This window comes from Heptranchias perlo, chromosome 20, assembly GCF_035084215.1.
Source record: "Heptranchias perlo isolate sHepPer1 chromosome 20, sHepPer1.hap1, whole genome shotgun sequence".
Taxonomy (NCBI): Eukaryota; Metazoa; Chordata; class Chondrichthyes; order Hexanchiformes; family Hexanchidae; genus Heptranchias; species Heptranchias perlo.
In genome coordinates this window covers 16,231,663-16,254,857 of record NC_090344.1, presented here as the reverse complement: position 1 = coordinate 16,254,857, position 23,195 = coordinate 16,231,663, and the positions used below count along the sequence as shown (strand labels likewise).

General features: G+C 43.8%; 3 non-coding genes across 3 annotated transcripts; all 3 read right to left on the bottom strand.

Moving 5' to 3' along the window:
- Positions 1-8,550: 8,550 nt before the first annotated feature.
- trnas-gcu (transfer RNA serine (anticodon GCU)) lies at positions 8,551-8,632 on the bottom strand. Its single transcript has one exon. It is a non-coding gene; the product is annotated as a tRNA-Ser (tRNA).
- A 3,334-nt stretch (positions 8,633-11,966) lies between these two features.
- Positions 11,967-12,040, bottom strand: trnat-ugu (transfer RNA threonine (anticodon UGU)). The gene has a single exon. It is a non-coding gene; the product is annotated as a tRNA-Thr (tRNA).
- Positions 12,041-18,472: 6,432 nt separating this feature from the next.
- trnag-ccc (transfer RNA glycine (anticodon CCC)) lies at positions 18,473-18,543 on the bottom strand. Its single transcript has one exon. It is a non-coding gene; the product is annotated as a tRNA-Gly (tRNA).
- Positions 18,544-23,195: the final 4,652 nt, after the last annotated feature.

The following is a 23,195-nucleotide window of genomic DNA, read 5'->3' as shown; positions in this document are numbered from 1 at the left end:
TTGGAGGCTTCTGTTTGAGAAAGATCTCGAAGTGATAATTGAGAGACCGAAAATAAAGCTGTTTGGCAGGAGCGCTGATGCTGTCGGTTGTTCGCTGCTCTCGTGTTGCCCAATTGTTAAGCGTGCGTTACTTATTTATAGCAGTATGGGCTCCAGAAATGACCAGGTTGTGAGTTCGAGCGTCTTCGAAAACAATCAAACCTTTTACTCCGAACATTTTGAACGGAGTTCAAGATACAAATGGTATCTTCCATAACGCATCTTGTTAACAACCAGTCGTTTTTACAATACGCTCTTGTGGGACAAACGTATGGAGGTCAACAATCGACTTCTTAGTTTTCCCATGTGGGCATTTGGGTTCCTCTGGCCTACCGTCTTTCAATAGCAAGTGCCAGTTTACTTGTTCATAAGGGGAGAGATGGGCTTTTAGCGGCAGCTCATATGGCAAAGGGGCCGGTACGAGATCTTTAAATCTAAAGAACCAAAAAAACAATTCTTCTTTTCATTAAGCCGATATTCATCGGTTGAAAGTGTCGTGTTGGGAAAATTTGGAAGAGAAATATGCTGCCTGGTTTGACTGTGTACAGGAGAAATTATTCAGCTTACAGATGTTATAACGCTGAAAGGTCGAGATGCCTTTTCCAACTCCCGTGTGGGACAAGTTCAGCTTTTGAGCCGCTGGGTAAAGTGCTATTTTAATTGCTGCTAACGAATGACAAGACATTTGGCACAAAGAAGAAGAATTGTAAACTCACGAGTTCACTGTCCATGTTTCTTATATCTTGTTCAACAGAAACAAGGATTCTCCTCAACACGTTGCTGAGAATTTTATCAAACGGACCTCACCCTCGTTCGACGGCTGCAGGGATAATTCAGAGGTCTCCCATGAATATGTACGATGGGAGCTTATGTGGTATCGAGCCTGGGTAGCTCAGTCGGTAGAGTATCAGACTTTTAAAGTGGGCAGTGAGCTGAAGGTCCAGCATTTAACTCCCTGTCCAGGCTCCAGATATCGGAACAGCTGGCAAGCTGTGTCTTTGTCGGGGGACCTGAGATGTGTTGTCAAAGTTTCGATAGTATCTTGTTTCCCAGGGATGGGCAATAATGCGCTGTCTGAGGCGGTTCCCGATCAGGAACTCAACTTTACTGTATTAGTTCACTGTATTAATTTCGCAAAACTCATTCAACTCTGTAAAAAAGACGAATAGTTGTTCAAATCGCCATTGATCAACCAGTAACTTTCTGTTTCCGGCTGAAAGAAATGCTAACTTTTTTATGCGTTAATTCACCAGGCCGAATTTAGGGAGTTCAGAGTGGAAGTGAAAAAGGAAATGAGAGGCAAAGAGAAATATGACTATTGACTGACGGCCAACATAAAATGGAATCCAAAAGACTTCGACAGGCATGCAAACAGTAAACGGGTAGTCAGAGGAGGAGTGAGGCCGATTAGGCACGATAAAGGAGATCGACTCATGGAGGCAGAGGGGATGGCCTTGGTACCAAATGAGTACTTTGTATCGGTCTTTACCAAGAAGACAGAGTATCAGCAAAGGAAGTTATCGTTGAGATACTGGATGGTCTAAAAATTGATAAAGAAGAGGCACTTGAACGGCTGGCTGTACTTAAAGTAGATAAACCACCACGTCCGGATGGAATGCATGCTCGGTTGCTGAGTGAAGTAAGGGTGGAAATTGCGGAGGGACTGACCATAATCTACCAACATCCTTAGATATGTGGGTGGTGCCAGAGGACTGGAAAATTGCAAAGGTTACACCCTTGTCCAAAAAAGGGTGTACGATTAAACCCAGCAACTATAGGCCAGTCAGTTTAACCTCAGTGGTGGGGAAACGTTTAGAAACGATATCCCGGGACAGAATTAACAGTCAGTTGGACGAGGGTGGATTGATTAGGGAAAGGCAGCACGGATTTATTAAAGGTAAATCGTGCTTAACTGACCTGTTAGAGTTTTTTGATGAGGTAAGAGAGAGGATAGATGAGGGCAATTTAGTTGATGTGGTGTATAAGGACTTTCTAAAGGTGTTTGATGAAGTGCCGCATGGGAGGCTGATCATCAAAATTGCGGCCCATGGAATGAAGGGGGCAGTAACAACATGAATGCAGAATTGACGAACAGCAGGAAACAGATTACTGGTGAACTGTTGTTTTTCGAACTGGCGAGAGGTGTACAGTGGCGTTCCCCAGGGATCAGTGCTGGAACCACTGCTTTTCCTGATATATATTAATGACTTGGACTCGAGTGCACAGGGCTCAATTTCAAAATTTGCAGATGAAACAAACCTTGGAAGGGTAGGAAACAATGATAAGGATAGTGATGAACTTCAAAGGATATAGACAGGCTGGTGGCAAGGGCGGAGACGGGGCAGATGAAATTTAACGCAAAAAAATGCGAAGTGATACATTTCGGTCGGAAAAACGAGGAGAGGCAAAATAAACTCCAGGGCACAAATGTAAAAGCGGTAGAGGAACAAAGAGGGGTTTATGTGTACAAATCGTTGAATGTGGCAGGGCAGGTTGAGAAAGCGGTTAAAAAGCATACGGGATCCTGGGCTTTAGAAATAGATGTCTTGAGTACAAAAGTACAAAAGTATAGAAGTCAGGATGAAACTTTATAACACACTGGTTCGAACACAACTGAAATTTTGTGTGGGGTTCGGGACACCGCACTTCAGGAAAGATGTGAAGGCCTTCGAGGGGGTGCAGAAAAAAATACTATAATAATTCCAGGGATAAGGGACTTTACTCACGTGGATCGACCGGAGAATCTGAGGTTGTTCTCCTTGGAACAGAGACGGTTTTGTAGAGATTTGATAGAGGTATTCAAAATCATGAAGGATCTCGGCATGGAAGATGGAGAGAAACTGTTCCCATTGGCGGAAGGGTCAAGAACCAGAGGACAGAGATTTAAAGTGATTGGCAAAATAACCAAAGGTGACATGAGGAAAAACTTTTTTACACAGCGAGAGGTTCGGATCTCGAATGCACTGCCCGAGGGTATAATGGAGGCAGATTCAATCATGGCCTTCAAAGGGAAGCTGGATAAGTACTTGAAAGGAAAAAAAAATGCAGGGCTTCGGGGAAAGGCGGGGGAGTGGTTCTAGCTGGATTGCTCTTGCAGAGATCTCGCACGGACTCGAAGGCGCGAATGGCCTCTTTCCGTGCTATCAGCTTTCTATGATTCAATTCTATGTGTTGGTTGCAATGCAAAGGGAACAGAGCGTGCCATAAATCCACACGACTCTCAATATCCTCACAAGCAATGTAGTTTAAGAGCAACTAATTCTGAAACGTCTTACTTGATAACTCAAGTCGTGCACTCGAAAGCAATTTGGTAAAGGGAGACTAATATTGGTGAATGGAAATAGTTAGTGTACAACTTGATATTGCTGTCCACCCGAACAGAAAACGAGATTGGATGGATCGAAGAGGTCTGAAAGGATGGTCGATCGGCTGTGAGAAGCAACCAACTTTTACACTGGCTGCACAACTAAAATAACAGCGGCTCGTTGGTCTAGGGGTATGATTCTCGCTTAGGGAGTTTCATTGAATGATATGTGAGAGGTCCCGGCTTCAAGTCCCGGACGAGCCCTCATGTGTTTCTCCTTTTAGTGAAAAGTCACCAATTGTCTTCTCACATCTTTTCAGTTTTGCTGTTGGTGGAACTGAATTATATCCAGAGGATGTTTGAGCTCCAGTGGACTGAATGCCGAAGTTTCGTCGACCCAATACACATGAAGCAAATAAAATGTCTCAAGAAGATGAGGAGATTGAAACTGAATTTGGATTTTTCCCAATTCAGGCGGATATTAGATGACGAGATAGAAAGCCACATATCCAAGTTTGCCGATGACACCAAGATGGGCAGCATTGTAAGCAGTGCAGATGAAAGCATAAAATTACAGACAGGCATTAATATAATAAATGAATGTGCAAAATTGTGGCAAATCGATGTCAAGTGTGAGGTCATCCACTTTGGACCTAAAAGGATAAATCAGCGTACTTTCGAAATGGTGAAAAGCTCGAAACAGTGGAGGTCCAAAAAGACTTAGGGGTCCATGAAGATACATCATTAAAATGTCATGGACAGGTACAAAAAATAATCAAAAAGGTTAGTGGAATGTTGGTCTTTATATCCAGAGGACTAGAATACAAGGGGATAGGCATTATGATACAGTTATACAAAGCTCTGGTTAGACCACACCTGGAGTATTGCCCTCGGTTCTGGGCAACGCACCTTAGGAAGGATATATTGGCTATGAAGGGAGTGCAGCGTCTATTTACTAGAATGTTGCCTGGACTCCACAGTTTAAATTACGCGGAGAGATTACATAAACTCGGGTTTGCCTCGAATTCAGTAGATGAAGTGCTGATTTGATCGAACATTTCAAAATATTAAGGGGAACTGATGGGGTAAATAGAAAAAAAATATTTCCGCCCGTTAGCGTGTCCAGGACTCGGGGACGCAGCCTAAATATTCGGGTCAGGACTTTCAGGAGTGAAGTTGGGAAACACCTCTGCAAGCAAAGGGAGGGAGAAGTTTGGAATTCTCTTCCACAAACGGCAGTTGATGCGAGCTCAATTGTTAAATGATAGATTTTTGTTAACCAAAGGCATTAAGGGACATGGGGCTAAGGCGATAATATGCAGTTAGGTTACATATCAACCAGGATCTCACTGAATTGCGCATAAGGCTCGAGGGGCGAAATAGTATACTTTTGATCTTCAGCTCCTCATTGTTACAGAATGATCCTGCATTGATTGGGAATCGAACCAAGGTCTCCAGCGTAACAAGTAAGAATTCGACCCCAAGCACCATCAATGCGCGCGTTTGTAACAGCAGCATGTGTCCATTTGGGATCCGATCTGAATGAACATGCCATTTACAGCTGCGGTGGCCGAGTGTTTAAAGCGTTGGACTCAAAATTCAATTGAGGTTTTCCTGCCCAGGTTTGAATTCTGCTCGCAGAGCTACTGTTTAAAGATCACTTCAGTGTTGAAATAGATTAATTGGAGTTAATTGACCGCATTTATCTCTTTCCCAGAATGAGAGATTCTCCAGCGAGGCCTATGATTTTAACTTGTGTCCAACCTTCTCTTGCAAGATTTCAAGACCCAAGAAGGAATCCTTCCCAATCTGTAACATAAATTCTGCTAGTTTGCAAAACCTGACATTTATACTCTTTATTTTCTTTGCATGCATCTCTCCATCTCTCCATGTCTCCGTCTCTTGTCTCTCTGTATTGTCCACAATGGACTTCTCAGGCTTCCTTGAACGGCGATGGCTGATCTAACCTGCAACAATAGCAGAGAAGGGTAAAGAAAAAAAAGACTGAGGAAGTAGGAAAAGGAAGGGTGCAACCCAGCTGATAAATTCGTAGCTAATGTTTCCACATTCGTGGCTCTTCTTTCTCATAGTGAATGAAAGCAGCAATTTGAGTAAAGTGTACTTCTGGTGGAGTGTAAACTATGACGATGCCGAGACAGACGACAATGTCGTTTCAGAGTAATTCATTCTGTAAAGTGTTACTTGATAATACAAGTCGTACATTCAAAACTAATTTGATAAAGAGAGACGAATATTGTTGATCTGAAATAATTACTTTAGAACCTGATATTGCTCTACATCGTATATCGTACAAGAAAGCGAGTTTGGATGGCCATGGTGTTCTGAAAGGATGGCGGATCGGCTGCGTAGCAGCGAAATTTTACAGTGACTGCACGGCTCTGTTACCAGTTGGACTTTGGATCTGATTCTCGCTCAGGGAGTTTCACTGGTACAAATCCCGGTATCAGCCCCCTTGCGTCCCCATTTTTCGTCAAAAACCACCAATTGGCTTCTCACATCTTTGAAGCAAGTGCAGAAGGCAGGTTTGACTTATCTCCAGCCGAGCATGTTTGAACACCAGAGGACAGAATGCAGAGGGTATGTCCACGAAAGACACGGAGACGAAATGAAGATAATCTTTCAAGTTGTACAGATTGAAGCCGGCACATGAATTTATCCCAATTCAGGCGATTTCATGGGTACAGATACAAAAGGTAAAGGAAGCTGCATTGGCCTGGAACCAAACCCCTGGTTTCCCGTCTACACTGAACCACCAATCCACACACGGCTGCAGGCTACACGTGTAGCGTTGGATACAAGTCTGGAACATGCAGTCTGGCAGAGTTCCTGTGATGAGCCTGCGCAGTCTACAACCGCGTGCTATCTGTGGGTGACCAAACGAGTGGGTCAAGCGTGGTCTTGAAATTCACTGAGATTCGAAATCACTTCACACCGCCACTGTAAAATGGTCAAATAAATAAGAGCTGTAGTTACCAGGCAGCGTTTACTTTTTTCAGAAATAAAGTTATAATCCACCCCTATGTACACGTCTAAGATTTCACGACATTCGACGAATTTCCTTGAAGCTGCAGCTTAAATTCTGCTCAATCACAGAATTGGAGGTTTATACTATTTTTCTTTGCATGTATCTCTCTATCTCTGTCTGCGTTTCTTCACTTTCGGTGTTGCTCCCTAATGGACTTATCAGGCTTCCTTCAACGGCCAGGTCTGGAAACCCGGGATGAGAAAAGGCTGTCGGATCTTCGTTCAATTGTTGGATTTCGACGGGATGAGTTTTGCTATTTTCCGTCTCCGTTTCCGGAAAATATAAACCCAGATGGGATTTCCCATGCTCGGGTCCCGTCACCTTGGGGTATTGGTAATCAACCCGATCTATCACTCGGTCTTAATATCTGTATTCTCATTGCTAAACAATAAAATTACAGTTATTTTCAGGACATATTTTAGAAATTAACACATAACAGACTTATTCGAAAACTAGAAGCACGTGGGATTAAAGGGCCAGTGGTAACGTGGGCAAGTAATTGGCTGAGGGATAGGAGGCAGAGATTCGTGGTGAACGGATGTTTTTCTGACTGGGGAGAAATATGCAATGAAATCCCCCAGGGGTCGGTATTGGGACTATTGCTTTTCTTGTTCTATATAAATGACTTGGATGTGGGAATAGGGGGTACAATTTCGAAGTTTGCGGATGATATGAAAGTTGGCAACGTAGTAAGTAATGAGCAAGATAATAGCAGACTTCAGGAGGACACAGACAGACTTGTGAAATGGGCGGTCACGTGACAGATTTAACGCCGATCAGTGTGAAGTGATGTACTTTTGGATGAAGAACATGGAGAGGCAGTATAATCTATATTGTACAATTTATGGGGGGGTTCCAAGTGCAGAGGGACCTGGGAGTTCATATACATAAAACAGGTTAAGTTGATAAGGCGGTTAAGAAAGCGTATGGGATATTTGGCTTTGTAAATAGGGGCATTGAATACAAAAAAAGGAAATCATACTAATCCTTACAAATCATTGTTTAGGCCTCAGCTGAAGTGTATTGTACAGATCTGGGCACCATAATTTTGGATGAAAAGACAGTGAAGAGGATTCAGAGCAGGTTGGCCTGGATGATACCAGTGATGAGGGACTTCAGTTATTTGGAGAGATTGGTGAAGCTGGGATTATTCTCCTTCCAGCAGAGATGGTTAACGGGAGATCTAACAGAGATATTCAAAATAGTGAGGGGTTTTGAAAGAGCAAGTAGGGAGAAACTGTTTCCTCTGGCAAGTGGGTCGGTAACCGGAGATCACAGATTTAAAATAATTGGGAAAAGAACGAGAGCGGTATTGAGGAGAATTTTTTTCACACAGAGGGTTGTTAAGATCAGGAACGCACTTCCTGAAATGGTGGTGGAAGCCGATTCCATAGGATCATTCAAAAGGCAATTGGACATAATTGAAGAGGACGAATTTGCAAGGTTATGGGAAAATCTGGGGTGTGGGTCTAATTTGGACAGGTCTTCGAAAAAGCCGACACTGGCACGACGGCCGAATGGCGTCCTTCTGTGCTGTAAGATTCTATGATTCTATGATTACCTTCTGAATCATTGCAATTGAAGCTATTCATTGTTGAGCAACCAAGAAAATTATAACGTGATATTCGGCTTCTCCATTCGCTTATGAATATCGCAGATTATAATGTCCAGGCGGGGGTGGGTCTGAATGGGGGATAGAGTGCGGAGATTGGAATGGAAGCCCAGCAGAATGAACTTGGTCTCATCAGTATTAGTTATTTTTCCTACCAGTTGCCCGAAGCAGGCGGTGAAAATTCTTCTCGAGAGAGGATCGTCATTTCAGTTCAGAAAGAAAAAGGGATCAAGAAAATCGGTTGAAACGCACACAGAATGATCCGGGACTTACAGCACATCCCTTTTAAACAGACACAGACACGAAATGATCCGGGCCGAATCATAATTATGGTACATACGTTGACCATAAGATTTACTCTTTTTACAATGACACCAATGTACAATCTGATATTTCGCGACCTTACAATCTCAACACCATCCTGGAAGGAACTGTTGCTGATTTCAGCAAACAATGCAAAATCCTCCGTCTGCCGTTTCGAGAAGGATGGGACTTTCACTAAACCTTCTGGGTGGACTGAATGAGTGAAACAAAACTTGAACACAATAACGACGAGGATGGGATTCGAACCCACGCGTGCAGAGCACAATAGATTAGCAGTCCATCGCCTTAACCTCTCGGCCACCTCGTCACATGCAAAAATACGCGAAAGCCCCTTTATTCAAAATGAAAATACTGAAATAAAAACTGTAAATGTGTCTCTCCTCAGCAGGTCTTTATTCATCGAGACAGAGTTAACGTTTCAGGTCCATGACCATCACACGAGTATTCCAACTCACTCAAATGGCGCCTTGTAGATGGTTGAACGGCTTTAGGGAATTAGAAGGTGAGTCACTTGGCGCAGAATATCCAGCCTCTGACCTGCACTTGCAGCCACAGTATTGATGCGGCTGGTCCAGTTAAGTTTCCGGTTAATGGTAACGACAGTTATGTTGATGGTGGTGGATTCGGCGATGTTAATACCGAATCCCCACAGAAGAGATTTACTGTAAAGATTCCAGGGATGAGGGGCATAAGTTTCATGAATAGGTTGGAGAAGCTGGGGTTGTTCTGCTTGGAACAGAGACGGTTACGAGGAGATTTGATGGAGGTATTCAAAATCATGAAGGATCCAGACAGAGTAGATAGAGAGAAACTGTTCCTGTTGTCGGAAGGTTCAAGGACCAGAGAACATCGATTTAAGGTGTTTGGCAAAAGAACCAAAGGTGACATGAGGAAAAACGTTTCCACACAGCGAGTGTTTAGGGTCTGGAATACACCGCCCGAGAGGGTGATGGAGGCAGATTCCATCATGGTCTTCAATAAGGAACTGGATAAGTATTTGAAACGAAAGAAAATACAGGGCTACAGGGATCGGGTGGGGGAGTGGGTCTGTCTGGATTGAACTTGCAGACAGCCGGCACGGACTCGATGTGCCGAATTGCATCTTTTCGTGCTGTGACCTTTCCATGATTCTATTCTATTTGTGGGAGGCGATGCGAAGCGAACGGAGCGTGACGTAAATCGACCTGCTCATGTACATTCCCTGATAATAAATCCTAGTGTGATGCAAAGAAGAAATTCATAATTATGGTGCATATCTTTTATATTATACTGACTATAAGAGGTACTCGGTTCACCAGGGCGCCATTGTGCACATTGATTGATACTTCACCGAGATCACACCTTACAGTCCCAACACCTCCGTCTAAGAAACAGTTGGGTGGCAATCCAGACTTTGCTGAATTGTGCAAACAGGTGTAAACCAGCAATGCGGAAAAGCACTTCTTATCAAAGAAGGGTTTTTGGTGAGGCGGCCAAAATGAAAAACTCTACAAATTATGGCAGCAGTAAGATTCAAGCTTACATAATTCAGAGATGGAAGCCAGCATCTGAGACAGCGAAGTTACTCACGCACATGGCAAACCCTTCAGTTCTGATGATTCAGGTCATAGAGCTGAAACGTTCCCTCTGGTTCTTTCTCCACAGGCGGTGCCTGACCTGCTCAGCGTTTTCAGCATTTTCTGTTTTCATTTTTGTGATTTCACAATGGCTGTTTTTCTGAAAACACCCAATTTGACCCAAGGACGCAGCTCGCACTTCACTTTCCTCACGCGCTTTAAAGTCTGCCGTTTCCGAACAAAATCCCCTCCGCGCCGGACATTCAAAGGACCTTTCGCTCACGGCCAATCTCCTGTAATCGACACTTTTTCACCATTGCCGCTCTTTTCATTTCTCCTCATTCCTTTTCAATCGGACATTTCCACAGACCTATTAAGATCAAGCGGAACAATTCCGACTTTCCTGCACCGCCCAGATTGCCAAAAATGCACCTTTCAGCCGTCTTTTGCAGCAATGTAGCGCCGCCCGTCTCTCCCGCACATCAACTGTTCGGGGAAAAGCGCCAACGACCATGAAAACAAAACCCAGTTATTCAGTTAACATCCCCCGTGTCACAAGATACCCCATGGAAATTTCACGGAAAAGTATGCGCTGTCCGACCGAATGCCAGCCCTGCTTTCTTAGAGCTTGTCTCTGGATCAGATCGAAATGTATCGACTGATTTCAAGGCACAAATGAACATTGATGCGAACGGGACATGTGCCCCCGAGAAACAGCGGTCGATGGAGAGCAAACTTAAAGCCGGAAGAATGTGAAAGTGAATGTTAGATTCGGCAAGGCCGCAGGAAAGTCTCAATGAAATAGACCATGATCGTAGAAGGAAGGAAAAGCTGGAAGAAGCGGCAGGTCTGAATTTTGGATCATCCAGCAGAGACACATGAGAGAACAAAAACAGGATAAAGACAAAGGTGCTGGGGCAGAAAGAAAAAGCACGAAATAAGAGGAATGAAAAGAGAGTGAAAGAAAGAATGGGAGAGAGGGAGGTGAAAGAAAGAAAGAGAGAAAGAAAGATAGAAGGGAGAGAGAAAATCAAGCGTGCAATACTCACCCCGCAAACGGGCGCTGCTCCCAATCGGCTACACTTCGGCCCACAGACCCTCATCCCATTCACACCATCCTACAATACACTGTCAATGTAGTGCAGTGAAACAGAGAGTTTAAAGGCATAAAGACACACACACCATCCTAAAATACACTTTCAATACCTGTGCAGAGAGACAGAGAGTTTAAAGACACAGAGATACTTACATACTATCCTACAGTACACATTAAACATCCGTGCAGTGAGTCAGAGAGTTTACAGGTACAGAGACACTCACAGCGTCCCACAATACACTTTAAATCATGTGCAGTGAGTCAGAGCGTTTCAGGATATAGAGAAATTCACCTTCTTTTTTCAAAAGTGGTACACCCCAGAAGCAAGAGAAAGCGTGGGTCAGTCTCCCTCTCCTGATAGAGCTGAGGCTTGTCAGTCAAGATTCCCCTCCTCCCTGTATTGGCCGTGGAGGAAGTGCAGAGTAAATTTAATAGAATACCTTCAGCCTGACCGAGCTTAGGCTGACTGGCCTGTAATTACTTGATCTATCCTTTTCTCCCTTTAAATACAACAGTACAACTTTAGCAGTCCTCCAATCCTTCGGCATATCACATGTAACCAGGGAGGATTGGAAAATTATGGTCAGAGTCTCCGTTATTTCCTTCCTTGCTTCTGTTAACAGCCTGGGATATATTTCATCGGGGTCTGGAGATTCAGGTGGAGTGATCTGGGGACTTCATTTTCCTCTTTGCAAAGATTTTCACCGCAGGTCAAGACCACAAGCCTCAGTCCAAATTAGGACGACTTCCGGGTTTGAACCTCAAATCGTGAATTATACCCTGACCTCAACGAGCCCAAAAACGAGAACGTGTCTTTAAGCTAACCCGTTGCTGACACATTCTATGAGAGGTCTGACTGTACAATGAAAGGGTGTTTTAGAAAAGTCAATCTGATATCAGTTTCCTCCTCAAACCTGAACAAATACCAATTCCAAAGTGCCATTTTGTCGCTTAATTCCACAAATTAGGTAAAAATAACTAGTTATACAAGGCACTGCTGGGAGTTGAACCCAGGATTTCCTGTTTACAAGACAGATGCTTTAACCAACTAAGCTACAGCGCCCATTCATGATAGCTAAGCCCCACCTCCTCTCACTAATATCTATCAGCGATACGTCACTGTCTGTTTGGGGTTCAGACCGTTTCATCTTTGTCTGTTTGGTTTGTCCGTTCACCTGTGCATCCCGATGCTGCCTGCATATCTCGTTTTGTTTATCTTTGTGTCTCCATCAGTGCGTTGATACGGGGATGATTACGTGTACTTATGTTTGTTCCATTAAATAAATTACCGGTTTAGACAATTCTCGCTCTGAAAGTGAAGAACTATTGAGACGCACTTTACATCAAAGTATTGTTTATTTTGGTGCTGAAAATTAAAAACCGTAAGAGGTCCAAACAGGGAAAAGGAGAAAAACCTGTTAGGGAAAATGAGGACAACAGTCAAGATTTTTACCAGTATATTAAGTGAAAGAATGGTGGCTTAGAGTAATGTGGGCCGCTTAAAGACAGATGGAGGTGATATTGTAATTGAAAATCATGAAATGGCAGAGTTGCTAAATATTTACTTTGCTTCGTTCTTCACAGAAATAAATGAGGCTAACATATCAGAGATATGAGGAAAACTGTAAATAAATCAAGGGGTTTCAGTATAAGTAAAATAATGGCAATGGAGAAAATAATTAGATTAAGGATAGACAAATCTCTAGGACCTGATGGTTACCATCCCAGGGGACTGAGAGGACTAGGTGAGGAAATTGTACATGCTTTAGTCATGATCGTTCAAACTCTCTTGATTCAGGAATTGTTCCTTTGATGGAAACAATTTCAATGTCACTCCATTATTTGGGATGGGTATCAGAGATGATGTTGGAAATTATAGACCCATTAGTCTGACATCCGTTGTGGGGAAGTTGCCAGTATCCGTTATTCGGGAAAGAAAGATTGAGCACTTGGATAAACATGAATTGATCAGAGAGAGCCAGCATGGGTTTGTAAAGGGTAAGTCAAGTCTAACAAAACTAGTTGAACTTTATGAAGATGTAACTGACGTGGTAGTTAATGGAGTGTCCATGGTTGTTATATGATATTGACTTCCAGAGGTATTCGATAAGGTACCATATAAGAGACTGTTAACGACAATGACAGTGCGTAGAATTTAAGGCAACCTAATGAAATGGGCAGGGAGTTGGTTAGAAGGTGGGAGACAGAGACCCGGCATAGAAATGACGTAGACGAAGGAATAGAGAGCCGAATATCCACGTGTGTCGCTGACACCAATATAGGTGTCACAGTGAGTCGTGTAGATGGAAGCATAAAGTTGCCAAGGGAAATTGATAAAATAAGTGAGTTGGAAAAACGGTGGCAGATGGAGTAACATAGAATTGCAAAGAATGTACATCACGGAAACAGGCAATTCGGCCCAACTGGACAATGCCGGTGTTTATGCTGCAAACAAGCCTCCGCCATCCCCATTTAATCTAACCCTATGAGCAAACCCTTATATTCCTTTCTCCTCCATTTGTTTTTCCAGCTTCGCTGTAAACGAATCCATGCTATTCGCCTAAACTACTCCTTGTGGGAGCGAATACACATTCTAGCGACTCTCTGGGTAAATGTGTTCCTCTTGAATGCCATGTTGAATTAAATAGTGACTACCTGATATTAATGGCTCCAATGATTTGGAGTCCCCACTTCCACAAATGCAAACACCTTATCTACGTCTAACCTATCAAACCCTTGCATAATCTTGAATTCCTATATCAGGTCACCCCTCAGCCTTCTCTTTTCTACACAGAAGAGCCCCAGTCTGTTCAAACTTTCAATATGGAGAAGTGTGAGTTCATCGACTTTGGACTGAAGCAAGATCGATCAGAGTATTTTCTAAATGGTGAGAAGCTAGGAACTGTGGAGGAGCAGAGAGATTTAGGGGTCCAAGTACAGAAATCGCTAAAAGCCAGTGGAATGGTAGAAACATTAATTTCAATGTCTCATGGGATGTTGGCCTTTATTTCGAGGAAGCTGGTATTCAAAGAGGGAGAATGTTACAGATAGAAATCTCTGCTGAGACCCCATTTAAAGTATTGCATTCAGTTCTGGGCACCACATCTCAGGAAGGAAATATTGGCCTTGGAGAGGCTGCAGCGCAAATTCACCAGAATGATACCGGGGCTAAAATGGTTAAATTATGAAGACAGGTTATGCGGAGGTCGGTCCTCATTTTTCTCTTATCGATCCGGCCCCATCCGTTTACTGTGGACGGGAGCGCGTCTGATACTAAGTCAGTCAGAATGGGATGCAGCGGCTCTGGGACTGGCGACTGGTTTTACATTGAGTCTTTTTTATGGGATAGGCTGTACATTGTTTGTATAATAATAAAAAAATTGATACAATGAAGGTTTTTTCAGTTATTTCCCATTTCCACCCAAACCAGTTTTACATAGCAAAAGGTAACAATATTTAAGGGATGTGATGCACAGTGTTGGTGGAATCAATGTAATTTAACTTGATATATTGTAGAATCTCTTGTCTATCCCAGGCTCTCACCTCAGGCTTAGATCCTCACCTAGTTTAAAACCAGTCACTCACTGATATAAATAAACCAGTAACAACCCCGAAACCTCAGCGGGTATATTTGTTCCGAAACTAAGTGACGGTCCCAATTTCCACTGAAATTCTCGATCAGCAAATCCCAGAGGCTGTTTTGGGTTTGATAAACTGTGAAACAGATTGTTTTTATAGCCGGAAAGAGGGAAAAACTGGTGGTTGATATTAAGTGTTATACATTAACTCTTTCTGTTTCCGATTTACAATTTATCTTTGTGTGTGACTGACAGGAGCGGCTATAACGGAGCCCAGTGACTGGGTAACGAGCTGCACTGAATCATTGTCCTGTGTTACAGACCGGCTCGTTAGACCTGTTCATTCCGTCTCATCTCATTGTCAGCAAACAGGAAATTACTAAATTTAAGGCTGGTGAATAACAGCTCGAAATATCAATCCTCTCCACCATTGGGGACAGAGTCTTCCGAAAAACAGGGATTTTCACTCGTGCAAATTTCATCCACATTTTCTGCTCTTCATTTCTCTGATCTGTTTGATGCGGCTTTCCCTTCAATTCACGACCTACAGGAAAAACCCGATTTTATCGTCGATTTTCGGGTCAAGAGGTATGGTGAGATTTCAAATAATTGAAATCGACCCTTATTAACCCCAATATCGTCACCTACACGTTTGATGAATGCAAAGCGGCTTCACTCACGGTTTTGCTGCACAACTCGTTCAAAGATACTGTCGGTAATTGGAGGGTCTTTGAAGTGATGACACGAACATCACAGTTCGCACTGCCATTTTCCCCAAGACACTTCAGATTCATGTGGAATGATTACGGTCTGGCGTTTAAATCCGTTCCCTTTTCAGAAATGCCCCATTGAACCTGTATCCTTCAGTATTTTTGATAACCGATACCAAATCGGTTTGCCCTGTACTGTTCATTACGTTTTAAATATTACAGATAAGCAGAGCACTTGAGCTGTCACAGCTGTGACTTTGACTTTTCTCCCTCTGCTCTCGATCTCCCCGGCAACTGCTAAATCGAAAAACTGACAGACGCAGTGCTGTTTAGAACTGTCGGTATTAACCGAGGAAGCGCTGCAGGATTCTGTAATGATCTCTCACAAATCAACTGAAAACAGTCGCAAGGTGCAGCTTTGAGCGGGGCTTTCTGCACCGTGAGGGCAGGAAACGGGAGTGAGTGGGAGAGACACTGTCGGTATCTCTGTAATGCTTGAGTTTGTGCAGAACTGTACATAGGTTCTATGTCGTTAAATATTCATATTTAACTACAGAGTGAATTCTTGCTTTATTTATATTAATTAAATGTTAGTGGATAACGTTTTCAAAATGTTTCCGCCTGGTTTCAAACCGGGTTTATTTGGTGTGTTAGGCGAACGTGATAATAATACACGACGAAAAATCAACTGTGTAAATGCATATATGCTTAACTCAGACGACAGCTGCCGTCTACAAATGCTCTCAGTGCGAGAGCCGGGTCAGATTCCCGTTCAGGGAATTAACTTTTACAAAATAGTTTATTCTATTAATTTCATTTAGTGTGTCATTAAACTCTGTAAAAATAAGATGAATACTCGTTCTAATCGTCATTAACATTCTGTTTCAGACTGAAGGAAATCCGAACATTTTTTTTATTCATTCATGGGATGTCTACGTCGGTGGAAAGGCCACCACTTATTGCCCAATCCGAATTGCCCTTGAGAAGATGGAGGTGATCCGTCTTCTTGAACCGCTGCGGTCCGTGTGGTGAAGGTTCTCCCACGGTGCTGCAATGCACGGGGTTCCAGCATTTTGAACCAGCGACGATGAAGGAACGGCGATATATTTCCAAGTAACGATGGTGTGTGACTTGGAGGGGCGGTGCAGGTTGCGGAGTTCATATGTGCCTTCTGCCCTTGTCCTTCCAGTTCGTAGAGGTCGCGGGTCTGTGAGGTGCATCTTGTGGATGGTACACACTGCAGCCACGGTGCGCTGGTGGTGGAGGGAGTGAATGTTTAAGGTGGTGGATGAGGTGCCAATCAAGTGGGCTGCTTTTTCCTGGGTTGTGTCGAGCCTCTTGAGTGTTGTTGGAGCTGCACTCATCCAGGCAAGTGGAGAGCATTCCATCACACTCCTGACTTATGCCTTGTAGATGTTAGAAAGGTTTTGGGGAGTCACGAGTCTCCAGTGCAATCACATCTTTCCTGTAATGTGATGACCACAACTGCACGCAGTAGTCAAGTTGTGGCCTAACTAATGTTATGTACAGTTCAAGCATAATCTCACTGCTATTATAGTCTATGCCTCTGCTAATTAAGGAAACTATCCTGTATGCCTTTTAACCACCTTACCAACCTGTCCTTCCACATTCAGGGATCTGTGGACATGCACTTCAAGGTCCCTATGTTCATCTACACCTCTCAGTATCCTCCCAAGCAAGGTAGTTTCAGAGCAACTAGTTCTGAAACGTCTTACTTGATAATACAGGTCGGACAGTCAAAACCATTTGGTAAAGGGAGACTAATATTGGTGACTGGAAATAGTTAGTGTACAAGTTGATATTGCTGGACACCAGAATAGAAAACGAGATGGGATGGACAGAAGCGGTCTGAAAGATTGCTGATCGGCTGTGGGGGGCAGCGGACATTAAAACTGGCTGCACGACGTCAGCGACAGTGGTTTGTTGTTCTTGGGGTATGATTATCACTTTGGGGATTTTATTGATTAATGATACGAACGGTCCCGGGTTCGAATCCACGACGACACTGACAACCACAAGGCTTTTTGTGAAAAGTCACCAATTCGATTCTGATCCCTTTTCAGTGTTGCTGTTGGTCGAATTGAATTATATCGAGAGAATTTTTAAGACCCAGAGGAGAGAGTGCTGAACTTTCCAAGGCGAAGCACGTGTGAAGTAAATAAATGTCTCAAGCTGATGAGGAGATTGAAGCTCGATGTGAATTTACCTTCAGGCGGCTTCATTGATATTAGATGACAGGATAGAAAGCCACATATCCAAGTTAGCCGATAACACCAAGATGGGCAGCATTGTAAGCAGTGCAGATGGAAGTACAATATTACAGAGAGACATTAATAGAATAAATGAATGGGCAAAACTGTGACAAATGGATTTCAATTTCGTCCAGTGTGAGTTCATCCACTTTGGACCTAAAGAGGATATTTCAGAATACTTTCTAAATGATGAAATGCTCGAAACTGTGGAGGTCCAAAGGGACTTAGGGGTCCAGCTGCATAGTCATTAGAATGTCATGGCGCAGAAAATAATCAAAAAGGTTAATGTAATGCTGGCCTTTATATTTAGAGGAATAGAATACTAGAGAATAGACATTATGCTACAGCTAATGAAAGCTCTGGTTAGACCACACCTGTGTTCAGTTCAATGCACCGCACCTGAGGGACGATATATTGGCTGTGGAGGGAGTGCAGTGTAGATTTACTAAAATGATACCTGGACTCCAAGGGTTAAATTCTGACGAGAGATTACACAAACTAGGATTGTTTACCCTGGAATTTGGTAGGTTAAGGGCTGATTTTATCGAAGTTTTCAATATATTAAGGGGAATTGTTGGGGTAGATGGCGAGAAACTATTTCTGCTCGTTGGGTGCCTGGGACGAGGGGACGTCGCATAAACATTGGAGTCAGTAATTTCAGGAGTGAAGTTGGGAAACACTTCCACAAGCAAAGGGAGGTAGAAGTTTGGAAATCTCTTTCGCAATCAGCAGTTGATGCAAGCTTAATTGTTAATTTTAAACCTGAGATTGATTGGTTTTTGTGAACCAAAGGAATTGAGGTGCATGTTGGTGGTTGTCTGGATGTTGGTCACAGATCAGCCATAATCTCATTGAATTGCGGAACAGTCTCGAGGGGCAAAATGGCCGAATCCAGTTCCCAAGTTGCTCATTGGTGCAGAATGCAAAATGACCCTGCATTGGCCGGGAATCGAACCCGAGTCCCTCGCGTGGGAGGCGAGAATTCTACCACTGACCCACCAATGCTGGCACGGCTGCAAGTTGCAAATGTGCACTTACGTCTCTTCGCTCTCATAGTGAATGAAAGCAGCAATTTGAGTAAAGTTTCCTTCTGGTCGAGTCCATATTGTGACGATGCAGGGACAGATGATAATGTCGTTTTACCGCAGTTCATTCGGCAAAGTGTTACTTGATATTATAAGTCGTACATTCCACACGAATTTGTTAAAGAGAGACTAATATTCTTGATTTGAAATAATTGGTGTAGAACCTGATATTGCTCCACATCGTACATAGTACAAGAAAGCGAGATTGGATGGACAAAGCGTTCTGAAAGGTTGGCGGATCGGGTATATGGAAGCGGAATTTTACCCTGGCTGAACGTCTCCGTTACCTTTGGGTCTGATTCTCGCTCAGGGAGTTTCACTGGTTCAAACCGGATGAGCCCCGTTGTGTCCCCATGTTTAATAAAAAATCACTAATTGGTTTCTCACATCTTTTCAGCGGTGCAGAAGGCAGGCTTGACTTATCTCCAGCAGAGCATGTTTGAGCACCAGAGGACAGAATGCAGAGGGTTTGTCCACGTAACACACGTAGACGAAATGAAGATAATCTTTCAAGAAGTTTTACAGATTGAAGCCGACACGTGAATTTATCCCAATTCAGGCGATCTCATGTGTGCAGAATGAAAAGGTAAAGGATGCTGCATTGGACTCGAAACAACGCTCTGGTTTCCCACCGGCAGACGAGGGTTCCACCACTGAACCGCTAATGTACACACAGCTGCAGGTTGCACGTGTAGCGTTGGATATGTGTCTTGAATATGCAGTCTGCAAAGCTCCTGTGCAGCCTGTTTTTACAGCCGCGCGGTACCTGTGGGTTAACGAGCGAATGAGGCAAGGCATGGACTTTGATATTCACTGGGAGTTCGAAACCAACTCACACTCACAGTGCGAAATGCTCAAATAGATAAGAGCTGTAATTACCAGGCAGTACTTCGCTCAGAGATAAAGAGATAATCCAGCCAAATGTTTACCTGTAAGATTTCACGATATGGGATTTAATTTAAACTGCACCTTAAATTCAGCTTAATCACCGAATGTGGAGATTTATACGATTATTTTCTTTGCGTGCTACTCTCCAACTCTAACTGCATTTCTGCTCTCTCTGTGTTTTCCCCTGATGGACTTATCAGGCTTCCTTGAACGGCCAGGTCTGGAAGGGATGTGGCTGACGGATCTTCAGTCAAATGTTGTATTTCGACGGGATGATCTTTACGATTTTCCGTCTCCGTTTTCGGAAAATATAAACCCAGATGGGATTTCCCCTCCTCAGGACCCGTCACCTGCGGGTAATGGGAATGAACCTGATCTATCACTCGGCCTTAATATCTGTATTCTCATTGCCAAGAATAAAATAACGGGATTGCAGCTATTTTCAGGTCACATTTTAGAAATTAATACAAAACAGATTTATTCGAAAACTAGAAGCACGTGGGGTTAAAGGACCAGTGGTAATGCGGGCACGTAATTGGCGAAGGGATAGGCGGCAGAGAGCAGTGGTGAACGGATGTTTTTCTGACTGGAGGGAAACATGCAGTGGGATCCCCCAGGGGTCGGTACTAGGACTCTTGCTTTTCTTGTTATATATAAATGCCTTGGATGTGGGAATAGGGAGTACAATTTCGAAGTTTGCGGACATTACAAAACTTGACAAAGTCGTAAATAGTGAGGAAGATAGTAGCAGACTTCAGGAGGACATGGACAGACTGGTGAAATGGTCAGTCACGTGACAGATTTAACGCCGATCAGTGTGAAGTGATGCACTTTTGGAAGAAGAACATGGAGAGGCAGTATAATCTAAATGGAACAACTTATGGGGGGGGGCGGGGGGTGCAAGAGTAGAGGAACCTGGGGTGCATATTCACAAAACACGGCAAGTTGATAAGGCGGTTTAGAAAGCATAAGGGATACTTTGCTTTGTAAATAGGGGCAGTGAATACAAAAAAAGGAAGTCATACTAATCCTTACAAATCAGTGGTTAGGCCTCAGCTGGACTATATGTCGGGTTCTGGGCACCACACTTTAGGATGAAAAGACATTGAAGGGGATTCAGAGCAGGTTGACCTGGATGATACCAGTGATGAGGGACTTCAGTTATATGGAGAGTTTGGAGAAGCTGGGATTGTTCTCCTTACAGCAGTGATGGTTAACGGGAGACCTAATAGAGATATTCAAAATAATGAGGGGTTTTGAAAGAGCAAGTAGGGAGAAACTGTTTCCTCTGGCAAGTGGGTCGGTAACTAGAGGTCATAGATTTAAAATAATTGGGAAAAGAACGAGAGGGGAATTGAGGAGAATTTTTTTAACACAGAGGGATGTTCAGATCAGGAACGCACTTCCTGAAAGGGCGGTGGAAGCAGATTCTAGAGAATCATTCAAAAGGCAATTGGACATGTACTTGAAGAGAACTAATTTGCAGGGAAAAATCTGGGTGTGGGTCTAATTGGACAGGTCTTCGAAAGATCAAGCACAGGTATCACGGCCGAATGGCCTCCTTCTGTGCTGTAAGCTTCTATGATTCTATGATTACCTTCTGAATCATTACAATTGATGTTATTCAGTGTTGAGGAACCAAGAAAATTATAACCATGATATTCGTCTTCTCCATTCCCTTACCAATATCGCAGATTATAATGTCCAGGCGGGGGTGGGACTGAATGGGGGATAGAGTGCGGAGATTGGAATGGAAGCCCAGCAGAATGAACTTGGTCTCATCAGTTTTTGTTATTTTTCCTACCAGTTGCCCGAAGCAGGCGGTGAACCTTCTTCTCGAGAGAGGATCGTCATTTCAGTTCAGAAGGAAAAAGGTATCAAGAAAATCGGGTGAAATGCACACGGAATGATCCGGGACTGACAGCACATCCCTTTCAAACAGATACGGACACAGAATAAACTGGGTCTTACGGCACATCCCTTTTAAACAGACACAGACACGGAATGATCCGGGACTTACAGCACATCCCATTTAAACAGAGACAGACACGGAATGATCCGGGACTTACAGCACATCCCATTTAAACAGACACAGACCCGGAATGATCCGGGATATAAATCACAATTATGGTCGATTAGTTTCTCTTACGTTGACCATAAGATAAACTCTTTTTACCAGGACACCGCTGTCCGTTTGATACGTCGCGATTTCACAATCTCAACACCTTCGTGGAAGGAAATGTTGCTGATTGCAGCAAACAACGCAAAAAGCTCCGTCTGCCGTTTCGAGAAGCATGGGACTGACAGCCACACCTTCTGGATGGAGTGAATGAGAGAAACAAGACTTTAACACAAAAATCGGATTCAAACCTACGCGTGCAGAGCACAATAGATAAACAATCCATTGCCTTAACCTTTGGGCCACCGCGTCACATGGGCAGAAAATGGAAAGCCCTTTTATTCAAAATGAAAATACTGGCTATGTTGCCAATCTGAAATAATAACAGTCGATGCTGGAAATCGTCAGCAGGTCAGACAGAATTTTTAGATACAGAAAGAGAGTTAATGTTTCAGGTCGATGACCTTTCGTCTGAGCTGAGTCAGAGCAAAAGCGCTTCTTTTTTCTTTTTTTGAATGTAAAGCCCTGGACTCTGAGGACAAGAAAGTCTGACCGGACGATATGACCTGCCCATGCACCCAAATCGAGAATGTTGAAAATATCCAGTCAGCAGAAAACCTCGGTGGAAGAACAGATTTTGTCACTGCATGCAGCATGCTGGAAGGACCAAAGACTAATGGTGAGCGTGGGGAATTGCCAGGATACCAAGCATTAGGATTCACTCGATGTTTTGGCAGAGAGTCCGTTGATGGATTTCAGATGGAACAGCAACAGGCAGAAATCCAGTCGGTGTGTGAAAGAAAGCGAGTGCTCATGGAAGGGGCTGGGAGTTTAGCAGTGTGGGACTGTGTGCCCAAACACAGTAGTTAAATCCGATTCCCAATTAGTGAACCCATCCAAAAGGTCTGTTTGTTTGTTTGAGGTTTTTCTTTAATTCGTTCGTGGGATGTGACCGTCGCTGGCGAGGCCAACATTTATTGCCTATCCCTAATTGCCCTTGAGAAGGTGGTGGTGAGCCGCCTTCTTGAACCGCTGCAGTCCGTGTGGTGAAGGTTCTCCCAGAGTGCTGTTCGGTAGTGAGTTCTCGGATTTTGACCCAGCGACAATGAAGGAACGGCGATATATTTCCAAGTCGGGATGGTGTGTGACTTGGAGGGGAATGTGCAGGTGGCATTTTTCCCATGTGCCTGCTGCTCTTGTCCTGCTAGCTGGTAGAAATCGTGGGTTTGGGAGGTGCTGTCGAAGAAGCCTTGGCGAGTTGCTGCAGTGCATCCTATGGATGGTACACACTGCAGCCACAGTGCGCCGGTGGTGGAGGGAGTGAATGTTTCGGGTGGTGGATGGGGTGCCAATCAAGCGGGCTGCTTTTTCTGGATGGTGTCGAGCTTCTTGAGTGTTGTTGGAGCTGCACTCATCCAGGCAAGTGGAGAGTATTCCATCGCACTCGTTACTCGTGCCTTGTAGATGGTGGAGAGACTCTGGGGAGTCAGGAGGTGAGTCACTCGCCGCAGAATATCAAGCGTCTAACCTGGTCTTGTAGCCACAGTATTTATGTGGCTGGTCCA